We start from the raw sequence: 25,732 nt of genomic DNA, 5'->3' as shown, positions 1-25,732 counted from the left end.
GTCTATTTGGAAACATTTTCTCCTGAATACAAAAAGCAGCACACATCTAATTGCAAATGAGAAATTTCAGGACATGCTACTGTTATCAAATAACTGTATTATCTGAAAAAAAAATTCATCATCTCACGTAATTTAAATTCTTGCCCTTTGCTCCCTTGTGTATATTTTTGCATTAAAAAGTCTGCTTAAAATTAGTTCAGTTCTTCCCTTTGGGTAGATTTTGAAACAAAAACATGGGAGGATTATAAAGAGGATGAGAATGACTGATAGTTGAAATTTCTTCTACAGAGTCACTTGATTGCTGTATGATAAGAAAGTTGAAAGAATATAGGAAAAGACCAAAAAGAAGAAAACGCATGGTCTAGGGTCTCCATAGATTAGTGATGTCACTGTCCCCTAGGGAAGAAAATACTTTGATCATATAGCTATATCTTTTATGGTGATAAGAAAATTGCAGGACTCAAGAGACAGAGGCCCACGCTTTACATTTTCTTAAACGTGGGCTAAAGTAAGATCCAGCTAGTTCCTGCACTGCCCCGTCTCCACTGGAAAGTGGGATTCTTGAATCGTGTGAGCAGACCAGGGGTCTCACAGGTAACCGGAGGAAGGGCAAGGGGAGTGGTCCTCTGCTCTCTGAAGCTGCGATTCTGAAGCCAGCCTGGGTGCTTCTGCAAGCACAGGAGGTGTTTGTTCCCTCCCTGTTTACAACTTCCCTCAGCACAGAGATTGGGGACACATAGGAACATCCAATTATAATACAACACTTTCATTTCATTCAAGGCCATGAGGGGCAGGTTTCTTCCGCTGCTTTTATTATAGTCCTTTCTAGACAAAGGAGCTTTGAGTTTGGTACATTTCAGATATCACACGTTCTCCTCCTACTGCCAGTCTGTCGTCTGTTTCTGGAAAGGAGCCCACAGGTGGACCATGACTGAGAAGAACAGGTGCCCATAATTACCGTGTGTTTGTCCCATTCCCTGCCGGTGTGGGGACACCTCAGGGGTTTTGTTTAAAGGAATCCCCGTCACTGGGCTGCACAGCTGTCTGCAGAGCCACTGCTCCTCTTGCTGACGGTCCCTCTTCTGTGCTCCCACGCCGCCCCCTCCCCGACAGGGGGGCAGTTCTTCCTTCCGCGGAGCGCGTGCTTCATTATAGAAACTGAGCGCACTGGAAGAAAAGCTTCCCACAGCCATCAGTAGCAGACTCTGAGCACATCTACACGCCTGGCATCGTAATCAGCGCCAAGGTGAAGACGGGGTGGCAGGCACTGGAAAGGGAGTTCAGTCTATCGGACAGACGAGACTATTGCTATAAAAGAAAATAATTCGAGAGTAACATAAATGGTGCTTCATGCCATGAAAACAATAAGTATATCTGGCACCAGAGAAGGCAAGATTTGTGTGGCTTAACCTGGACGGGGCCTTGAATGACAGAAGAAAGAACCAGAAGCTGGTAGGGCCGGTCTCTGTATGAGTCTGGCCAAAGCCAGCTGGATAACCCATTCTGTCCTTCCTGTCGGCCCCCCTTCCAGAACGTAGCCCCAGGGTGCAGTGGAGTCCACAAAGAACCTCCGGGGAATTAAACAGGCCAAATGTTTTGGTCCCACGTTGATGTTATGCCACTAGATTTCTCAACGCTTAGAACCCAATTCTCAGAAAACACAAAATTAAAAAGCTGCAACTAAGTCAACGAATTCCCCCTTAGCCACAGAGAACCAGATGATTCTGTGCATCTGTTTGTGAACAGCTTTTCTCCAAAGGGAGAGTTTTAAGCAGGAGACAACTAGTGAGAAATTTTGGAAGCAGGTCCACGAGCAGGGCACAAAGGCCCAGTCCCAGGAAGTACAGAAGGAGCTGGTGCTCAGATCCCAGGGAGAAGGAATCTCGAGTCTCCGGGCGTGGTACAGCCCCATCCTATGGGTGGCCCTGACAGTGGCTGTTTGCTAAAGGCTCACATCCACCCCGAGTGCAACCTTCTGGCCCCAGGGGACAGACCTGGACTATATGAGCGAGGGCATGGTCCTTAATTCCTCCTACGGAGAGTAGGTCAGGCCTTCCTACCTCAAAGAATTTGGATATTGGAGATAATAAAACAACCATTTAGTACAGGGCCTGGGACATAAATTACTCACATGGCATTTATTATTACCATTGTTAATCATAATAATTTTAATATCACCCTTCCTCTCTATCAAAGCATCTTCTTTCTTTCTTTCTTACTCTTCCTTGCTATACTCCAATAACTAGAAAGTTACATACTCAGATCCCCATAGGATTTTCTTCTCCTGTTAGAGCTTTGGGTCATCCTGGTTTAATCAGTCCTTTTAAAGAATCACCAGCCATTCTTCTGGCTGACATTTTAATCAGGTTTTCCCAAGAATCCCAAAGGAGGGGGGAAATGGAATTGCAAAGGAAAAAAAAAATCCACTTTTCTCTACATGCCAGTAAATTATAACTCTGCAGCCGCCTCGGAAAAAGAACAAAAGACACATGGCAGAACATTTTTCTGGCTGAAAAAATTGAAAAAGCAATAGAACCAAATTCTTTGCAGTATTGATGGGGAGTGGAGGGCCAGACAGGGCCAGGGAACAAGTGCAGTTCTACAGAGCATGTCCTCACAGCTAATCTAGCTCAATACTGAAAGTGTTCACAGGGCACCTTTGGGATGGGAGCAAAACGTCTGCTTCTCTGCACGTATCCTTTAAAAGATAGAAAAGGAGGATGCCTTTAAGCACCCAATATAGAAGATAGTATTCAAGTAATATTTAGGGCTTTGTGCTCCAATGACACATAAGATTCAGTTATTCCCAGTGCTTTTCCTGGAGAAACTCTTTCCAGCCGTGTGGTCAGGTCTCCCCGGCAGCATCTTCGACTGGTCCTGGAGGTCGCTCTAAAATAGGTGTCTGTCCTAGGGACGTGGGTCAGTCTAGCTGCTGCAATGGAGGATGCAGCGGAGCAGGAGTCAGACAGCCTGGGTTTGCGTCTTAGCTCACCACTTCTCTACTGTGTGCCCTTGGGCAAGTCACTCAACCTCTCTGATTCCACAGCCACCTCGTCTGCAAAACAGACACAAATGCTCCCTTCTAGTTCAGGCTGTGTGGGGATGGAGTGGAGCAATGCATGCAAAGAGCTCAGCGCACTGCCTGGCTCACGGAGCATCCTTCATCATCAATGTTTGGCAGAGAGAAGCCCAAGGAGAAGGGGGAGGAGACAGCAAGAAGGAAGCAAGACCAAGCGTGAAGTCCTGACCGTATCTGCCAGCTCCTGTCCTCCTCGTACTCCTCCCTACACCACGATCATTGCACTCCCCATCGGAGCTGGAAATCTCAACCAACTAGTAACAAGTGCCACTCGTATTTGTTTGCTGAAGCTGCCATAACAAAGTACCCCACACTGGGTGGCTTCAATAACAGCAAGATTCTGTCTCACAGTTCTGCAGGCTGGAAGTCCGAGACCAAGGTGTCTGGAGCACTGGTTCCTTCTGGGGGCTTGAGGGAGACTCCTCTCCATGCCGCTCTCCTAGGTCCCTAGCTTCGGGCGGTTTCCTGGCGATCTTCGGTGCGCCATGCTTGCAGATGCATCACTCTGATCTCTGCTTCCATCTGCACATGCCATTCTCCCAATGTGCATGTGTCTATGCCCACATTCTTCCTTCCCATACGGTCAACAGTCATATCGGATTCAGACCCACCCCAGTGACCTCATCTTAGAACTAATTACCCCTGCAACAAACTTACTTCCAAATAAGGTCACATTCCGAAGTACTGGGAGTTAGTTCTTCAACACATGAATTTGCGGGGGGGAGAGGGAGACACAATTCAGTTTACCACAACACTGATTAATCAGCCTTGTGACCCTGGGCAAGTCACTTAGCCTCAGTGCCGCAGGTCCTCAGAGCCAGTGCGAGGACTGTAGCAGAGCTGTCGGCTTGTTCCCCACGTCCCATGGCCCAAACTTCAGTGGCCTGAGGGCTTTGTCCGGCAGCCAAAGTCATTCTGCCTGTGTCACACCCAGCTGGAAGTTCCAGCGGAATCATGCCCACAGTGTTTTCCCTTAGAGCATCTCAGTGCCCTCAAATTGACTTTGAGGCTCCAACTGCATGACGATCACTGGAGAAGCGGCAAAGTACGGTGTTTACGATCACCGGCTCCGAACTAAACGTGCCTGGATTCCCGCCATGTTCTGCCACTTTCTGGAAGTGTGATCTTGGGACGTTGTTTGATCTGTCTAAGCCTCAGCTTCCACCTCTGGAAAATGGGCATAATTGTAGTTGTTCTCTGAGGACTAAGATAAAGCATGAATAGCCAATACTAAGAGCTCAACAAAAGTTAATTAGAATTCTTACTCATTTATTTATTCTTTTTTTATACTGTAGAGATGGATCTGGCTGTTCCTATGACCCCTTTCTTCCCCAAAACCTTCTTGTTGCTGCCTTTACTTCCCTCCCACACGCCTACCATGCAGAAGGCACTCAATAAACCCTTCAAATAGTGAATGAATAAATGAATTATGCAGGGAAGATTTAAGCTTTCTATATTCTGCGGTTTCCAGAAAGGATTTGAGGAGGTTGAGGAATTGTATGAGTCGGAGTTTATATGTTCTGACATATGAACCGTGCAAGGTAAAACATACAAGCAAAGATTCCAAATACCCCGAGGTTGGGAGCCTTAATTAATTAATGCTAACTCTTCCAGTCTGAGCAAAGGCCTCAGGCCAGTAACATTCTGAAATTGCTTAAAAGCAGTTATAGTCACAAAACCCAGGTACACCAGGGGTCCGCTGGGAGCTTTAATAACATTACACCTGAGCCCTTAATGTCAGGAAGGAGCTCAAGAGACCGTTCACAGACTGAAGCAAGACGGGGAAAAAGCCTCGCTCAGCAAATAGCATGCCATTAACTTGGTGTGTGTGGACAGTACCCAGGGAGGAGGTAATTGAGTCAATAAAAAAAACCAGAGTGGATAAACAGGCCGAAGTGGGGGCTAGAACACATGGAAAACTGCTGGTTCCTGAGAAAATTCAGAACGAGACAAGTTGGAATATGTGGGTCACTCTATAAGAATTTTAAAGTTAGTACACATTGACTAAATGATAACAGTAATATTTAGATGATGTGATACAGTGGTAGCCCTTTAATAAAAATAATGGTTAAAGTATATCATGCCTTACTGCACTCTCCTTGGCACTTTGCCCGAGTTCAATCCCCATTTAATCCTCACAACAGCCCTGCAGGTAGGGTCTGGGATTGTCTCCATTTCACATTTGAAGGAACTGAGGCACAGAGAGGATAAGTGATTTATTTGTCATGTATTATCTCATTTAATCCTCATGTCAATGCTTTGAAGGAGTTACCGTTATTTGTTCTCTTTTTATAGACAAGAAAACCGAAGCACAGAGAGGTCAATAATTTGGCCAAGGTCGCACAGCTAGTAAGTACTAAACCAGAGCTCAGAGCCAGCTGACTGCCCCAGGGCTGGTACTAACATGCTGGTTGTTATGTGAAATATATTTAGATTCACCTCAAAGAATATCTAGCATGGAATTTTGGTTGTAAATTCATAGTAATAATAGCAAGCACTTATATAGAACTTATTATGGGCCAGGCACCATTTTCAGCACTTTTAACACATAACTTATCCTTATAATAGCCCTCTGAGGCATGTAATACATTAAACCCATTTTACAGATGAGGAAACTGAGGAAGAGAGTTGAAGGGCCTGCCCTGGAGCCAGAGCTTTCGGATCCAGCTAGCTGGGCCCAGAGTCTGTGTTTCTGACCACTCTGCTCTCCTGCCTAAAAAACGATATTTTGATTTGATGTCAGACAGAGGAGTGTTTACATCATCATTTTGTTTCAATGCCAATCATTTCTTTTAAAACTGTCGGTCTCATCTGGAAGAAAATTTTCTTGCTCCCAAGGAAAAGGAAACGTAAGCACAATGCTGTATGTCAGACTGTAACGCGATGCAGAGACGAGGCCACGTGGCATCCTGCACACCTGTCATCTCTGTCCCGAACAGCGAAGCTGCCTGCCGCCTGCGGGTGGGTGTGCTGCCCACGAGGAACTGGAACTGCAGTTCCACTCCTGTGTCCCCCCTGCCTTTGGAGAGCAAGCCGGGACTTTATGTTTTCTATACCCTGCTGCTTCTTTTCTGTAAACGCTATTGTGAGAAGAGGTTCAGAAGGAGACGAAGCTGGGCGACCCTGGGCTGCTGAGAATACCTTTTGTACCTATCCATGGCATGCGGACGTGCCTGCCACCGCTGATGACTGTGCCGGGGCCCCCCTGAGCCGGGAGCGCCGCTTGCTCTGCCCGCTGCTAAAACATCTCCGTCTGCAGCTCACTCTGCAGCCCAGGGTGTGGAGAGGCAGTCACAAAAGATCAAACAAAATGGCTGGAAAGCATTAGTCTCCTTTTTTTATTAATGCTCTAAACTCCAGGAAGGCCAGCTGGGTCTAGGGGCTTGTGTGCGCCAGTGGTGATATCTGTCCCCTGAGGCAAGGCTTCTGACCCACGGGGTGGCCCTGTACTTTTGAGACTACCCGATTCTCATCAGTGATTCCTGTCTGCTAAACCTGGTAAAGATGAAAGTCTTGTGCAGAGTGTGCCTGGGGTCTGCAAATCAAAGGAGGAGCGCTGGGGTTCAGATTTGGGGAGCCCTGATTAGACACCGCATTCTGGCTCCATGCCCATCTCAACACACACCAATGACAGGGTATTGAAATCACCCAGGAACGCAATGGCGGGTCTCACCCGATAGGCAGTCACCTTTGTGATCCGAAAATAGGTTTTGTTTACTTTCATTGCGGCAGAACTTGGCACCCAGCTAACACAAGCCCTCAGTAAATATCTGATGATTCGGGGCCACGACTCAGGGAGGCGGCCTGAACCCACAGCACCAGTCCCAGCTAATGTGAAAAACAAAACAAACTGGGGCTTGTTTCCATCATCATTCACTGAAAACTCGTTTCACTGCACTGGACGTTTGGATACAGATTATCTCATTTTATACTCACAGGCAACCCTATTATATAAGGGACGTAATTCTCCTTATTTCACAGATGAGGCAGTGGAGGCTGGGAAGGATTAAGTAACTTGCCCGAGATCACACAGTCAGTTGGTTAGTGGTCTGAGCTGGGATTTGAAACCAGGCAATTTGATTCCAGCTTCTGTGAAATTAAACACATCCGTCCACATAGCCCCTTAAGATGCACGTTTCGTTTTGCCATCTGGGGACTTTTGTTTCCCTCCCACCCCCGCCTCTTTTCCCCTTAGTGTTCTTTTCAGTTAACTTTGCCCAGATAAAACTGGTTAGAAGGTAGAATACACAGTATCCCTAGTCCGTGCCCTATACCTGAACCCAGATCTTCTATTCCAGACCAGACCTGATGGGCCTACACTGGAAAATCTCAGTCCTGATCGGAATTCGGCTCTGCAGCTGCAGGACAGCCCCTGGTTGAAGCACAGGCTCCAGCTTCGAATGCCACCAGCCCACAGCCCGGCTGACCTGGGGCAAGCTTCTGTCCTCTCTGAGACCCGACCTATTTAAACCATGAGAAGAATAACCCCTGCCCTGCATTTGTCCAGGGTTAATTTCCTTGAAGACTGACGAAGGCCGATGTCTGTGAGCGTGCTCTGAACATCATGAAATACTCTTCTCCAGCGTGAGAAGGTGGTGGTGTCGGGATGCCAACGATTCTTATTTAGGCCACTGAATTATATTGCTTTTGTGTGCTTCATTTTTTAATCTAACAGAGAGGAATGAGAAAGAAACCCTCCTTCCTCTGAGAAAGAGGAAGAGAGACAGAGACAGAGACAGAGAAGGAAAAACAGAAAGATACCGAGAGACAGATGAAAGAGAAAGACAGAAGAGAGGCGGAACATGGACAAAGAGACAGGAGGGGAAACACTAGAGAGAGGCAGGTCAGAGAGAGCCAGCGGGAGAACCCAAGGCTGAGGCTCAGTTTCTCATCTGTCCCATTAGATGCAACAAGTAAATTGCCTCCAAGATTGGGCACAAGCCTAACCTCACAGAGCTCAGGAGGACAGTTTCCATTACTGGTACTGGTTTGTTATAAAGGATACAACTCAGGCGCGGCACGTGGACGGAATGCACAGAGCAGGGTGTGGGCGAGGTGGTGCCCTCGCCAGGTGCACACGTCCTGGCCCCGCCACTTCCTCCCCAGCCTGGAGCTCTCCAAGCCCTGTTGTTCAGGGCTTTTATGGACGCTTCATTACACAGGCAGGATTAATGACATCATTGGCTATTAGTAATTAAGTCAACCTCCACCCTTTCTCCCCTGTCCCCTCTCCAGCTGGGAGTGGGGCTGTAAGTTCTAAAACTCTAATAGGATGGTCAGCGCCTCAGGCCCCCACAGCCTCCGTCCCCCAGAAGTCACTTCATTAGCATAGACCCAGATGTGGTTGAAAAGAGCTTATTATGAATAGATGCTCCCTCCCCCGATCATTCAGGAAATTCCAAGGATTTTAGAAGCTCTGTGCGAGGAACTGGGGATGAAGAGCAAACACGTATTTCTTATGTCACAGTGTCACAACTGCCACCGTGCCAGAGGTCCAAGAATGATGAGCCCACTTGTGAGAAATGACAGTGGTGTTCCCTTCTGCTTTAAGGAGGAAGGGTAAGGCCGACGTCTGTGGTGGGAACCTGAGTCCTTAACCCCTAGTCGCCCGGGGACTCTTCCGGCTACTAAGCTCCGGGCTGATGTGTGGATCACCTCCAAGACTGCTCGTGCAGGGAAGCCTCTGCATGTCCCCTGCTGACACCCCTCTTTATCCCTAGACGGACGTGAACAGCCACACGCCTTATGCTTGTCTCTTGCATTGCAGTTTCCCTGTCTGATCCTCGCAGAGCTCCTGTCCTGCTGATAGGAAAGGTGAGTCTCAGAGGGACACACAGGTTGCTGATTAACACCCTGGCTGGAGGCCAGGTCCCATCTGAGGCCACTCTGCAAGCCACTTCATGTGAGCCTCTGACCCGAGCTGCAAAGTAGTTGCTACTTACTTCAACCTGGAGATGTGGAAACTGAGACTCAATGACTTTAGGGGCTCACTCGTGGTCATACAGTAGCTAGAAAGCCAATGCCCAGACTGAGACTTTGGCTCCACATTCAGGCACAGCAGGAAAATCCTCCCACGGTCACCCCTAAAGGAGTTCAGATGGAGATTTGGCTGAGAAGGGAAAAACTGATAGTGGTAAATCAGGTTTGTGCTGCCAGCAAGAGCTTTAAAAACAAAATTCTGGAGCCCACTCTTTGTCTGCCATGAACAAATGAACGGTTTCTTTGATTTGCTGCATCCCCCGTCTGCACCTTCCAGCAAGTGGGAGCACTGGCTACTTAGAGAAGAGGAGTCTAAGAAATTCAAAAGCTACTTGTAGTAGTATCCTTACTACAAGTGTCCCGCACAATGAAAATTGCTTTCCTAAGTGAAACTAGACTCGAGTGGTTTGTTTTGCCCTGTTATGGTTGTTCAGTCAGTAGAAGTGTTTGTGTGATTTTCTCAAAGTTCCAAAAACAACCCGAAGAGATAATAAAATACCATCCTCTTTATTGAAGTCTGAGGTTCGCTAAAGCTGAAGACATGGCGTTTGATTGCCCTAAATGAAAATGTTGGAAGATAAAGAATCCCCTTGGCTCTGACCTTTAAGGAGCAAACCATGGCCAGAGGCGAGGAAACGCAGCCAGTCGAATATATTCTCCCTCTGCTGAATTCCACATTCTACAAAAATTCTGTCTTCTCCCTAACTACATTAGTGAGGAAAACAATCGATAGGAAAACGCCAGGTTCATCCTAAGGGACCGCAACTGCAAAACAAAAACTCAAAACAGCTCAGTTCCCAAACTTAAAGGGTTGACCCCTTATTCTCTGTGTAGCACCGTCTTTGAGATACTCCTGCACCTTGATGTTCAAAGTAAAAGCTTGCTGTAATGAATCCTGAATAGTGTTGTTAGTCTAATGGAAGGCAAGACCTTTGTAACCGCTTCCAACTGGAGGGCCTTTGTTTCAGGAACCTTCAGGAAAGCCTTGTTAGGATTGTAGCACCCTCTGATGAGACCATCACCTCCCTACAACACCTAAATACAACACTGATCCTTCCTGTCCTTCTCCCTTCTCTTAACTGAATTGAATGACAACCCAATTTAACATCTATCGCTTCCCATCTGACTTCAACAGCATAATTATAAAGCAGGTTATCTCTGCAAAAAAAATTCAAAGGTTTCTTCAATTTTCTCATGGGTCTCTATTAATCCTTTGATATTTCTAGCATTCTCATTTGAGGCATGTTTCCAATTATTAACATTATGGCTATGGAACAAATTTCCCCAAAATTTAATGGCTTAAAATAACAACACCTGTTTTGCTTATAAATGGGCAATTTGAGCAGGGCACAGTGGGAACAGCTCTTCTCTGCTCCACCCGTCCCCAGCTAGAGGGGTTGGTCTGGGGGCTGGGGTCTTTCTGCCAGCTTGTTCACTCACGTCTGGCACTTGGCCTGGGAAGACTCCAACGGCTGGGCCAAAACAGCAAAGCTTCCCTGGGCTTCTTTCTCTGTCTTCCTCTGGTCTCACTGCATGGTCTTTGCAGCATGGCAGCTTTGGGGGACTGGATTTTTTTTTTTTACATCGCAAATCAGGGCCCCCAAGAGAGAAGGCAGAAGCCGTATCACTTTTATGACCTGGCCAGTAAAATTACACATCATCACTTCTGCCATACCCTATTCCTTAGGAGAAAAATCTCTAAAGGCAGCCCATCGTCAAAGGGAGAAGAATAAGGTTGTCCCTTTTGTGAGAGGAGTATCAAAGAATTTGCCTGCGTGTTTTATAAATAAAACCACTGAAAGCGCCTATCATGTCATTTTCTTGTTAATTATTTCTTCTGATTGTTAACTGGTTCAGCTCCACCAGATCCATTTGTCAGTGGTTCTGTGCAAGTTTGGCATGTCAGGCCCAGGAGGGCTGGGATTTTTGTCTGTTGTATTCAAGGCTAGTCTTTAATACTTAGTACCTGGTATGTGGTAGGTGCCCGATAAATGTTTGTAGAATTACTGGCTGATTCAACAGTTCTCCAACATCACTTTAGTCACCTTCATGAAGTCCTGCATCCTTTAAAAGATTTGCAATTTTCCTTTGCAACTAGTTTTCCTTGTTTTTTTATTGTATCGGCTGAAGTTAACAACTTGGGACAATCAATGACAGACTAGTCAAAAAAGATGTTGATAGAACGAGCTTAGATGGAACCTATTGTTACCCATTGAGGATATTGAAATGGGGACTTATATTTTAAGTGGTTATTTCATTTTGCAGTGAGCATAAGAAACTGTGTTCCCCACATGAAAGCTCAGATCATGAAGACTTAGACGACAGGGACTTCCAGAATACCTTTCAGCAAATTAAAATCTCTCCTAGTTTCAAGTTTTCTAGCTATGGAAAGGCATTTCCTCTCAGGCTGCAACTTCTTGGTGATTTTAGAACTTAGAATTTTAGATCAGGGTCATAGATCTAGATGGGCAGATACTTAGCATCCATGACAACAAACTTGTTAATTAATAGTAATAACAAATACTGATGATGTTTCAAACACTAACGATCATTTACTATGTATCAGGCCTGTACTGTTTTGCATGTATTTTCACGCGTAATCTTTGCAACAAACCCTTGAGAGAGGTGTCATTATTTCCGTTTTTCAAGTGCTCCACTAAGCTACAGAATTTCCTCTGGGAACATGATAGAAATAAGACTGAACTCAAGTCGAACAGCACAGCCCAAGCTGTTAACAACATGCCTTCTCACCTGCCTTCATTGCTCTGCGGTGCAGAATGCCTGCATTAGGCCTGGCTGCGAAACTAGTCCTACTGGAGCAGGAACCCCTAGGAAGGGCCTCTCTCGGGCCTCAGCAAAGGCCATTTAATTACCCAAAGGACCAGAAAGATCAGGTTATAACCCAGCTTCACAGACAGCTCTCTGCTGATGTTGCTGCACAGCCTTTTGTCCCCTCCTGGTCTCCTGAATAACACAAATTTTAAAATCTTTCTTCCCAACCAATCAGAGCCCATTTCTTTTCTTTTTTTTTTTTTAATGTTTTCATAAATACAGCTACTGAAGAGCACATTTCTTTCTTAACGGTTAAGTCATTGCTTCCATCTTATCCTAAAATTATGCAAAATGAGGGCTTGGCCCATTATTAAGAAGCATGTGTAGGATATCATATTTTAAAAGCAAACTAGGAATTAAAGATAGCAAGGGCCTTTGTCCCTAAAGCTGATCTCTAAAGGCCCAAAATAGTTTATAGACATTATCTAATTCACTATCACAACAAAGCTGGCATTATCGTCCCCATTTCGCTCATGGAGAAACTGAAATGAGAAAACTGTGGCCTAACTTTGACACTGGGCAGGGCTGCTCTGCTAACCCTGCCGCAGGAGCTGGCTGCGGGGAGGGGGCGGGGAGGCAGATTGGCCGTGGTCCAGACCAGTTTCCAAACTAACTTCCTCAAACAGGTCTTAATACCCTGGAGATAAAAGGCTGGCTACATGTGCCTGACCCTCTCTGACTAGAGGAGTTTAGCTTTATATAGATTATATCTGCTTTCTAGATTTAGATTTTTGTGAAAGATTTCCTTTCAACAAAGGATCAGCTTCTAATAGCTAAAAATCTGACATAACCACTGGCCGATATTTAGGCTATGCCACCTTTAGAAAGTAAACATTTAGTAATAATCAATGGCTATCCCAAAGCGATCATTAATGTCAAACCCTGAGCTCCTCCTGTGTGCCCAGCCCTGTGCTAAGCACATCACAGACATCAGCTTATTTCATCGTGATAAGTTACCATTTTACTGAAGAGGAAATTGAGGCTTACAGAGGTTAAATAACTTGCCCAAGACCACCGAGCTAATGAGTGGTGGAACCCGGAAGAACCTAAGCAGCCTAATCTCCAAACCCATGCTGTTAATCATTCTGCAACCCTGACTCTAAACCAATTAATGACTTCAATTCAGTCTCGAAGTCTCTGTCAGAGAAAGACAGATAGAATTAGCAACTTGTAAATTGTACTCCTTACAAAGACTACAGAACAGACAAAAGCCAAAAGCAACATGTTATATAATAAAGAAGTTGGTTGGCCTTTTTCCCTGGTTCCTGGAAGGGAGCCTCTAAATCCTTGGAATTTCCAGAGTGGTAGGAGTGTCTTTGTGATTTACGGTGGGCTCTGAGAGTTTATGCTAACAAGATGACTCATGGTGGGCTCCTAAACAATTTAAGCTAATGAGATGACTCGGGATAGCGGCTGGTCATGCCAGAAAAGACCTACCTTGTATGTAATTAGACGACTGGGGCTTTGAGCCATGTGATATCTGCCCAACTCTGGGGAGCAAGGGTAGAGACTGAGTTCAACATTTTAACCAATAATTCAATTAATCGTGCCTATGTAATGAAGCCCCAGTAAAAACTCTAGACACAGAAGCTTAGGTGAGGCCAGGCATCTTGGCTCACACCTGTAATCCTAGTACTCTGGGAGGCTGAGGCAGGAGGACTGCTTGAGCTTAGGAGTTTGAGACCAGCCTGAGTAAGTGTGAGACCCCATCTCTACTAAAAATAGAAAAATTAGCCAGGTGTTGTGACACACACCTGTCACCCCAACTACTCGGGAGGCTGAGGCAGGAGGATCACTAGAGCCCAGGAGTTTGAGGGTTGCAGTGAGCCACGATGATCCCACTGCTCTCTACCCAGGAAGACAGAGCGAGACTCTGTCTCAAAGGAAAAAAAAAAGAAGCTTAAGATGAGCTTCTGTGGTTGGCAATATTTTATGCATATTCTTGCACATCCACGGGCTGGGAGAATGATGCACCCGGACTCCATGGGGACAGGACACCAGAAGCTTTGTGTTTGGGACACTGTGACCTCACACTAGATGTCTCCTCTTTTGGCTTGTTCAGACTTATATCCTTTTCATCTAATAAAGCTGTAATCCAAGTTCTGTGAGTCCTTCTAGCCAATTACTGAACCCTAAGGGGTAGTAGAAACCTCCAAATTTGTAACCTAGCATGACCTAGGAACCCCCAAGCCTCTGGCTGGTGTAGAGGCCAAGGGAAAACTTCCCCTTTGTTCTTTGAAAGTTCACTGAAAATCACTGACAAGAGGCAGATGAATAAGAGAAAAGGCATACAAATTTATTTGATCTTAGTTTTATGTAATGTAAGAGCCTTCAGAATGAAGACCTAAAGACACAGGGGAAATTGTTCATTTTTATGCTTAGGTTCAACAAAGTATGGACAGCTGTGTAGAAATGTGTGTCTAATGCTAATGGACTCAGTGGGAAAGTCCTGTAAGTCCTGTCTGTCTAGATTCTTCTTGGCCTCTCTGAGCATGCATTCCTTCCTTCCAGGTATGGGGTAGGACCCCCTCTGGAGTGAGGGTCTTTTGACTTACAGCCAAACAACGTAGGTCAGATAATTTCTTTATGGCCAGTTTTTACGCAGAAAGGCGGTGGGAAAGTGAGAGCAATATTTTTAGGTTTTATGACTGGCTTTGAAGAAAAGGGGTTCTGGTTTCTATGGCTAGCCTAGGGGGAGAATGGGACTAAGAGACAGGAGGGCAGGAGACGTCAGAGGAAAACTTTTGCCTCCAAGGCCTTCATTTTGGAGTGTTGCTTTCTGAGTCCCAACACGGGTGTCTTAAAACAAGAGCAGTCTCGTGGAGGACTGTGCCTGCAACCTGCAAGTCTGGCCTGAGTCCAGGCAGTTAACATCAGAAGTCGCTGCACGAAGCTACGTGAAATATCCTATATGCATCTCTACTTGGCTAAAAGTCATTTTCAGAATTCAGAGCTAACTATCACATAACTGTCATGAACAATAATTCTCTGAGGGCCAGTCCTAGTTTGGGCTGCTATAACAGAATACCATAGACTGGGTGGATGGCTAATTAACAAAGAAATTTATCGCCTTCGGTTCTGGTGGCTGGAAGGCCCAAGATCAAGGCACCAGCAGATTTCGTATCTGGTGAGGAGGTCCTGCCTCCTGGTTAATAGACTAATAGATGGTCATCTTCTCACTGTGTTTCCACATGGCAGAAGAAACAAGGGAGCTCTCTGGGGCTCTTTTATAAAGGCACAAATCTCATTCATGGGGCTCCATCCTCATGACCTAATCACTCCCAAAGGCCCCATCTACAAATACCATCACACTGGAGATTAGATTTGTAACATATAAATTTGGAGGGACATAAACGTTCAGTCTACAGCATCTAGGTACACCTAACATTCTTTTGCACTATTCTTTAGACCTCTAACTGGCTACAAGTCTAAACATGGGCTTTAAAAATGCTACGTGTATTTATAAAATGAGAAGATAAAACATAGACTACATTAGTCTGTAATTTAATGTAGGATTTGAATTAAGCAAAGGAAAGGGGATAGATTCTCAGAATCATAGGATTTACGTTACTCTTATTTAAAAAAAAAAAAAAAACCTAAGGAGGTATAAAAAGCCTCAGAGATTATCTAATTCAAAACCTTCATTTTACAGGTAGGGAAACTGAGGCCCAGAAAGGTTAAAGCTAAATGCCTCCCCCTAAATTACAAACTGGGGAATTTGAAGACAGATTTTTCCTGGAATATATTTTATTTTTAGAAGTCCAATGCACCTAAATTCTTTTTTTCTAAAGCAGAAAATTCAAACCATCAATGTAATATCTTATTCACAACATAGTTTGAAAAATGTCACCATTAATAGTAGGATGACCTTAGGATTATGACGTGAGTTAATGTGAGAATCTTCCAGGTTCTAGGAAGTTTCTCAGCTTTATTACCATGGCAGTTACTCTCTTTCTAAGAGAGTAAGGGAGTAATCCTTAGCCTTGAATTTTCTTCCTAGATCCATGCAAAGTTTCTGTGACTTTTTTCTGAATTATTCTCAGTTTTTCAGTGAAAAATTGGATGACATACAACATGGCTTGTTTTAAAGAGTAGATGTGTTTCTGAAAGAGAGTTTCAGTCACATTTTAATCTAGCAAGGGACTTTGCTATTTAATGAAAGCCTAATGTGAATCCTTTCATGAAACAAAACTGTATATACATACATACCCTTTTCTAATGTAAATAACCTTTCCACCATTTTTCTGTTTTGTAAATTCAGACTTCTGTATGTAGAAGTTTCTTTTAAATGAGGCTTCCCTAGACTATCTATCTTCAGTTATTCTGGGATGGCATGAGAAAAAGACAGATGAATGTGGCAAAGTGTTTAAATAGCCTCAGAAAAAGAGTCTCCTGATTTAGGTAGGGCCACCAAAAACACAAAAGCTTTGTTTCCTTTCTCCTGAAATAGCAAGGCTGTTTTTCAAGATCCAGTCAGAATGTACAGCAGCAAATAGCTCACGAAATGTTTAATGCATGACGGAGCGCACCACACAATCTCACCCAAACACGTAATGTATTATTCCGGTAGGCAAGGAGAGGCAAGCATCAATCAACATTCAAGCCACCTCATCCTCTCTCAAGGTGAAAGAACTAAAACAACTGTATTATCTGTATGACAATCACTCCTGTTTTATTTGGAGCTGCGTTCCACTCTGACCATCAGAGAAGCAATGACATAGTTTTACTGCTGCTCTTATTAAATATTATTACTGTGGTGCAAGCTTGACGGTCGAGAGAGGAGAAAAAGGAGGCAGCTTCATTGCCCAGAGGAGACCCGGTAATCAGATGGTCCGCAGCCCGAAGAGAACATCAATCTTCTGAATTCAATTCTGACTACATACACTTTAGCAGTGACTCCACGGTCTCAGTATAAAATGTTAACAATATTAAGGCAATTGCTACCCTAAAAAGTGTGTATTTTGAGAAGAACAAAAGGGAGGGCTACAAAAAATTGAGAACAGTGTTAGGAATACAAACTGATATTTTAAAAATATATACTGAGGAAATACATCGGACTGGCCACTGGATTTCTTTTAATGGCCGCCTGGCATCCAACCCGCCCCTCCCTGGTTTTGAGGATTGCACACTCCTGAGCACACTTGGAGGCTTCCCACGGGCTCCCACAGAGGAGGCCATGGTCTCAATCCTTCCTCTCCTCATGCCCCAAGGCTGACACCTGATCGAGGTCGGCCCACCAGATGCTCTTACTGACCTGAATTTTGATAAGGTGAAGGAAGACAAAGGGCTGATCGCTTGTATCATGGCAGCAGCATGAGCACAGCAGTGATGTGGCCAGATCCACGTGCTTCTTGACTCTCTGGTTCATGTTCATCTCCAGACATGATCTCCCAGCCTCCACTCTACTTTCCATATATACAACTTTTCCATACTTTCTGCTTTTTGCTTTAGAGTCAGAGTTAATCTCTGTTGCTTACAACCCAAACTACTGTAACTGATATCCATCCTTATGAACTGTCTGTGAATGTGAGACCGAGGCCCAGAATGAGAAGCATCCCAAGGGAATAAAGTGTGTTTCCCCAAAAGCTCATTATCCTTCAAGGTTCTTATATGGCCTTATAAAAATAGGAGAAAGACATACAGAAAACGCATAGTCTTGCCTTTGTATGTTTACTGTTGCCACCACATGTGCGAGGAATTTTTCTACTGATTGGGTGAGTCCCCATAGAGTAACTAAAATAGTAACATGACAGAGTTCTTTCAATACTCTGATCCTACAAATGAGAACAAGAGACATCCCTTAAGACTGAAGGGGGAACACAGTAAGAAATCCAGCAGGCGATGGATGTAAAGGTTTGAAACTAGAAGGAAAGCAGGCTGGACTGGGGTGAAGAGTCTCCCAGGATGGATCCTTCAGCTGCTGAGGCTCCAGAACCTTAAGGGAAAGCAAACTCGGCCACTCCCTGGCCCAGTGAGTGGAGAAGTAACTGCCACTCAGACTGCAGATGGACCAGATAGCCTGTATTCCAGAGAAGGATCATGGAACCACAGAGAGAAATGCCTTCTGCATGCCATGAAGACTTGCCAGGAAGCAGAGTGACCGTGCAGATGAAGGAGAGCCTAACCAGGGCCAAAGGCGATGACCATGGGGCTCAAATGCAGAAGTAAGTCTCTGAAGTAAGTCCCAGCAATGCTGACAAAAAGTATTGAGAATAGTCTACTTCACTTTAGATAATCTGTGCTCTGAAAATGCATCTCCATCTGTGTTGCACACTTTCTTCATGTGCATGTATATGGGTGTTTGGGGACTGGTGCTGATTGTTTTACCCTTTGTTTTCTTCTAAAATGTTCCACTTGTCTTTGCTGAATTAAGAAGAAGGAACCTGCGGGAGAACTACTGTATTCAACTTGACCTTCAAATAAAAGAAGTCTTCCTAAGAAGGAGATAAAGGAAACCCTGATCATTAGTAATTGCTGACTCTTCAAGCCAGAGAATACACACACACACACACACACACACACACACACACCACAAGGTGAGAGGCCAGATCAGTACTCACTGAAGCCAAATTGGGCTCATGAACCACAGAAGACCTGAGTCATTACCACCAGTTCCTAGTGAACAAAAGCTATTAGTGCTCATGGCTCTTCAATGACCCACCTTCAAATGCTCCATCTTTAAGAACTACAGAAGAAGTTTGACTCTGCAAGACTATAGACTATTTAGTAAAGTTCCCAACTAGGGGCATGCAGCCTCCTGTATCACAGGCCCTGGAATCAGCCAGACCTGAGTCTGCTACCCCATTGGGCGACCTCGGCAAGCTACTTACACCTGGTGTTGCCATATATGGGTAGTAACACCCCCATTTGTAGGGCCATCTTGAGATAAAATCACATATTATCTGTAAAGCTTTTTTGCACAGTGCCTGGTAGATAGTAAATGTTCATCAACATAAGAAAAATCTATAAATAAGAATGTAAGTGAATGAAAAGAAATGAATGAACAAAGCCATTGAAAAGGCAAGTTTGGATTTCGATGAGGTTCAGAAAAGATTTCACTTACACTGCTAATTTAATTCCACCAGGAAAACAGCTGGGAAGATGAACTAGGATGGACACACTTTTTAAATAAACTTATTTGCAGTTTTTATTTTGAAGAAGCGGAAGCAGCCGCTGCCACCACCCCCACAGCAAGCCAGGCGGTTGACAAGGATTGGTGGAGCCTGCAGAAGGCTCCTGTCAGGGGACAGTGACTCTCCAGCCAGTTTCACATGGGAAATCAGGAGGACAGATTTTCTTAGGCGGTTTTCTCATTCATTCTGGTTTCTGCTTGGCTAGAAGGAGTACATAAGCTGTTTGTCTCAAATGAATGCTCCAGTAGATAAAACACCAAAAGGAGTTTTGGGAAACATAACAAAATAAGACTTGCCGTAGAAGCTTAGACCAACTGTCTGACAATAGTACCAGGAGACATTTTTACAGGAAAGAGTTGCAACTTCCTCCATAATCGTGGCCTCACAAGCTTAGAAGCAACTCCTAAATGGCCTTAAGTTCCCATTAAGGTGCTATCAACCACGACTTTACTTGAACACTGCTTAAGGTCTTTGATACTAGCATTTCAGCTAATACTGTGTTTGGGGCACTGAGTTTATTTATTTAACCAACTTTTATTTGTATGCTTTGTTCCTCTTGACTGCAACCTTGAATGACTATATAACCCGGAGCAAGTCCCCCAGGTTGGCTCTGTCTTACGGAAATGGAAAAATAACAGCAGCTCTTCAGTGGGGTCACAAATAAAAGGAAGACATTGCTGGAGCTACATTTTTCTCTTCTGTGAGCTACACAAAGGAAGAAAGGGGCTTAAACTGAACACTTGAGTTCCACTTTCGGTGCTAATTCATGTAAATTTTGCAAGAATCAACCAATGTCATAATGGAAGAGAGAAAGATAGGAGGGAAGAGAATTAGGGAAAATCTTGGGATAAGGTTGAATTGTAGGCCACTGAACCAGCAAAAATGGGTGTTCTCATCTGCAAGCAAAAGGTATTAGAACTAGATGACTCAGCTGGATTAAAATACTGCACAACCTATGTGACTTCTACCAAACGGTCACTTACAAATAAAAGTGTTTTTGATGAGAGTAAGAATAAAAACAGCATTTTTTTTCCTTTTAAGCTAGAGAAAAACCAAAGATAAGTAGTGCTCTATCAATGTAGGGAAAAAATCAATAACAAGCTATGTGTATAGCTAAACCACCCAGATGACGTTGGAATTTGACAAGAAGTTTTTATTGTTGTATATCAAACTGGTTCTAGAGATGAGTTACTTTAATCACTGTTTCATGTCAGTTAGGAGTGATAATTAGAGTGAAGATTTGGAGAGGAGATTTGATATTTTCTATTCAGGAGGAACTATGGGAAAGTACAATATGAAGAAGTTACTTGCTAGGCAGGACAGAATGAGGAATTCAATGACATAACGATCTCTCCCTTTCTCCCTTATTAAAGGCAAAAGAAATCTTTAATAAAGTAATATAGTCACTTTCAAAAAGCCAAAATTAGTCCAGTGTGAAACATTTGTATGTAACTAAGTCATCTTAGTTTCTTTGGTATGGAATTTTAGAATTTATTGAGAAAATAATAATTAAAAATAAATATCCTCTAAATAATTTATTATAATCTTATGATGCTCACATTTGTTGACTGTATAAAGAGGCAAAACTTTGCTGCAAGAAGAACATACGTTACAGCCAAGGTAGTTGTTCTATTTGTTACAATGCTGAAAAATGTTTTTAATTAAGTGATATTAATATGAGCGCAAATAGAATTCTTTGGGGCCGCTTCCTCTTATAAAGAGGTTTTAAATATTAAATGAAGGAAAATACAAGTTACCTTAGTTTGTCCATCTTAAAGATGAAAGTCATATGACCTTTTATCAAGGGAATACAGTGTGGATTAATTAGCTAATTAGATCTTTGTTGTACCCAGTGTTATGAAAGACAAAGTGTGCCTGTGGCCCTGGCTCAAGCCAACCTTTTTCTCACTTTTTTTTTTTTAATTTTAGATCTTTCTCTCTCCTTTTTTTTTCTCCCCCAGCTTTATGAAAGCATAACTGACAAATAAAAATTATATATATTCAAGATATACATTATGATATTTTAATATATGTATACACTGTGAACTGATTAAATCAAGCTAATTAATATATGCAGCACATCACACACTTACCAGTTTGTTTTTTGTTGTTTTTTTTTTGTAGTGAGAACATTTATGATCTATTCGCAAGCAAGATGTGGTGATGCACGGCTGTAGTCCCAGCCACTAGAGAGGCTGAGGCAAGAGGATCGCTTAAGCCCAGGAGTTCGAGTCCAGTCTGGGCAACATAGCAAGACTTTGTCTTCAAAAAACAAAAAATAATTTTAAAAGACTTACTCTCTTAGCAATTTTTAAGTATACCATATATTATTATTAATTAAAGTCACCGTGCTGTACATTAGGTCTCCAGAACTTATTCATCCTGTGTAACTAAACCTCTGTGCCCTTTGACTAACATCTCCCTATTCCACTCCCTGGCAATCACCATTCTACTTTCTGCCTCTCAATAAGTTTGACTTTTTTAGATTCCACATATGAGTGAGATCATGCAGTATTTATCTTCTGTGTGTGGATTATGTCACTTAGCATAATGTCCTCCAGGTTCATCCATGTCATCACAAATGACAAGATCTCCTTTTATAAGGCTGAATAGTATTCCTTCGTGTATATATACCACATTTTCTTTCACCATTCATCCACTGACAGACACTTGGCTGATTCCCTATCTTGGCTGCTGTGAACAGTGCTGCAGTGAACATGGGCATGCAGATATCGCTTCAACATATTGATTTCGTTTCCTTTGGGTTTATAGACCCAGCAGAGGGATTGCTGGATCCTATGGTGGTCCTATTTTTAATTTTCCGAGGAGCCCTCATGCCGTTTCCCATAATGGCTACAGGCTACACCATTTCACATCTCCACCCACTGTGCAGCAAACAAAACGTGCTGCGTCAGACAAAGATGCTGATTTGTAGAGGCTGGAACCATAGTGTGAGCTACACCAAAAAGGTCTAAGGTCTCAGATTCCCTTTCTTCCACGTCCTCACCAACATTTCTCTCTTGTCTTTTTCACCTCATGCTGTTAGAAAGTCAAGCCAGCCTTTTGATCTGAAACACCAAGGCATTTAAGTCAACATAAGGGACTGTCACCAGATCCAGGTGAGCAAATGAACAAACCATAATTAAAGGTGTGTTTGAGGCCCTGGAGAAACAGGGAGACTTGCCCCTCACTGTCACTGTGGCCTTGTCAAGTCCCTTGATTCCCCTGGGACTCATTTTCCTCAGCAGTAAAACAAGGGGGATTGACCTTTATTTTCTTTTTTTGGATGTTCTATTTTTAATGGAAATAGATTTATATTTATTTACATCACATAACTATAAACACAATGTGTGGGGGCATGAAAATACTTGCATGTGATTAAAAAACAGCATTGATACAACCCTGGCCTTGTAAAAGAAGGTTTAATAACTAGAAAAGTGGTTTGGGGGAGACACCAAGGGCAGACTACAGTCTGGGTCTCAGTTTCCCCACTTGTAAGCTCTCAGCCTCAGGACCTACATATTTTGACTAAGAGATAATAACAATCCTACCGCAAAGGTTGCTGTGAGGATTAGGGGGTTGACCTTTAAGGAGATTTCTATCACTAAAATCCCACAGTGCACAATTTTTAATACCTAAAAGAAGCAAACAAATCATTCTGCATCAGAGAAAGATGCTGACTTGTAGAGCCTGGACCCAAATCATGAGCGACACCAGGAAGGTTCCAGGAAGGGTCACACTGCCTACAAGTCCTCCCACTCCTGAACTGCCTTCCGCTTCCCCGGCCACCAGCAGGCCCAGGAAAATCCTTAGAGCCTGAAAACCTAGTGACAAATTCCCCAGATCTCCAGCAAACCAGGTCTCACCCACACCTCCTCATCAACTTCCTCTCGACCTCCTTGACTCCCTTTTCAATGTCTTCCTGCCAATAACGGAGCTGCCCCTTTGGTTTAGAACACTCGTCGTGCCTACTCCTTTCTTCACCCACACAAACGACGTGTTAGGATGCTGTCGTTCTTCCACTCGTTGTTTCTTCATTCACTCGCTGCTCTAGCATTTATGGAGCAGCTACTACGAGCAGCTGTCTGTGCTAGGCCCTGATCTCCTTTGACTAAAATGCTGTGTACAGTGAAGCCAGTGTGTTGCTTTTCTGGAGCCAGACTGAGTGAGTTCAAATCCCAGCTCTCCCACTTGCTGTGTTATCTTGAACAAATGTCATAACTTCTCTGTGCCTCGGTTTTCTCATTTGTAGAATGTGACTGATAGTAGTGACCACTGCACAGAGTTTTGTGGAAGGTCAAATAAGCCAACCTGTGTTAAGTGTTGAGACAAGTGCTGGATAAGACATGATAAGCACTTGATAAAGCTTAGTTGTGATTATCTCCAAACAATCTGAATCAGTCCGAGATTAGCAGCCCCAAGGCTGAGCTGCTGGTGACATTTGACACAGTGCCTTCTATTTAAAACATGATATTTCATGGCTGTGGAGCTGTTTGTCCACTTCAAAGGGCCATTGGGGAATGGATTTGACGAGCATTTGCCACTGACAAGGATTAGTGAAGCAAGCAGAGTTGCTACCTCGGAGAGCTCGGGGCAATGACAGCCACTTTGTCCAAACCTGAGCAGTAGCAAAAGGATGTCGACAGCCCAAAGAAAAGAACCAGATGAAAAACTATAGCCAGGCAGACCTAGGATGACCTGAGGATTTGCTCTAGCCACCCTTTTTGAAGGTGCAGAAGCCTGTGTGGCATATTTATTATAATGGAATCAATTGCTACGCCTGCACAGTGACAGCAGGGGGAGGGGCGGTAGTAATCGTCATAGGACCAGTAGAGCGGTAGTAACAGCAGCCGTCATGGCAGCAGTTGAAATAATGTAGTGATGGTAACAGAGGTAGCCAATGGCAATAGTAGTAGGAGTAATTGTGCTAGTGGTAGTAATCATAGCGATGACGCGGTAGCCATCATGGCGGTGGCAGTAGTAACAGCAGCACTGGTAGCAGCAGGCGTAGGTGCAGGGTGGGTGCAGTGCAGTAACAACAACCTTTACAGCACTTTCCATTTATTAACTCAATTCTCACAACCACCCTATGAAGCAGGGATTATTACATTTTACAATAGCGCCTATGATATTTTGAATTATTTCTGTTCTTACTGTATCAAACTTGCTTACGTGAGTTCCCACAGCATCTCCTTAAAATTTTGGTCCTCACATCTCAAATCCTCCTGATCCCCTCGCTCAAGCCCCTCCTCGCTCACGGGAGCCAAAGTAGCCCCGTGGCCTCCGCATCCTTATGTGCGTTTCTGGTGGGAAAGGAGTCTGTCGTACCACGTGCAATTGCTTCCTTCTTTCAGAAGAGGTGTCACTCTCGGCAAAAAGGAATGGGGGAAAGATGTCGCCCTCTGACGCAGCTGAAGCAGAGTCAACAAACCTCCCCACTGCCACAGGGACACCTGTTCACCTTCTGTCACAACCTGCGCATATCCTGCCTTCACACATGACTCGTCATTGCCCTTTAAGGAATCAAGTCTGTAGAAACCATTTCAAATAGTGGTTAAGAGCCAGATACACTTGTTGGCAAATGCCAGCTCTGCCACCAACTCCGCTGCCCTCTTGGACTCAGGTTCCTCCTCTGCAACATGAGTGTAATTATTACCCCACAGACCCGTTATAAGAAACGAGAAGGGAAGCACGTCCAGACCCCAGCCCAGCCCTTGACACACAAAAGCCTCAGTAACTATTACCCACCACTATTACTGTTGCTGCTGCCATAATTGCTTTCCTTCAAACCATTAAAGCCACAATTCTCATTAATATATACCCAAGTAGTTCTTGCAAGAAAAATATACTGTATAATTGTGCTGCCCAAATAACTCAGAAAATGGAATTTCAGGTTTACAGGGTCAGGTGGTGACGCAGCCCGCCATTCCTCAAAGACGCCGTGTTAGTTTCCTGTGGCTGCTGGAACAAACCACCACCAACTTAGTGGCTTGAAATAACCCAGAGTTATTATCTTACAATTCTACAGGTCAGGAGGCTCTAGGGGAAAGGATGTTTCGTGGCCCCTTCCGGCGCCCAGAGGCTGCCTGCAGTCCTTGGCTCACAGTCCCGCACTGTTCCAACCTGTGCTCCCATCGTCACGCCTCCTCCTCTGACTCTCCTGTCTCCCTCTTTCCCTTACAAGAATCCCTGTGATTACATTGGGCCCACCCAGGTAATCAGGACAATCTCCCGACCGCAAGACACTTAACTTAATCACATCTACAAAGTCCTTTGTACCATGTTAGATAATAGAATCATAGGTTCCAGGGGTTAGGACACGAACATCTCTGGGGGACCATTATTCTGCCTTCTGCAGAGGCCAAGAAGAACTAGCCATGGAAAAGATGGAGTTGTCTCTACCTCACCGTTCCTTATTCAATGTTGACACATTCATTTCTGGTCTCCCATCCTCCCCTGATTCTCCATCTATTTCCCAACTTCTCTGAGGGTCACTTTCCACCTGCGTCCCACAGTAATGGCCACACTGCATCTATCTGGTTGTGTGGGAAATAACCAATGTCTTATATTAATAGTTCTGTTGTAAAATGCTTAGCAAATCTGAGAATAAAATGCCACATAAAAATGAATGAGTAATAATTTAACTGTCTCACAAGTCAATTAACGGACTCAAACTGCTTTGAGATCTTTAGATAAAAGGCATTTTTCT

The sequence above is a fragment of the Lemur catta genome, chromosome 19 (genome assembly GCF_020740605.2).
Source record: "Lemur catta isolate mLemCat1 chromosome 19, mLemCat1.pri, whole genome shotgun sequence".
Lineage (NCBI taxonomy): Eukaryota > Metazoa > Chordata > Mammalia > Primates > Lemuridae > Lemur > Lemur catta.
Note: the sequence above shows the minus strand (reverse complement) of the source record.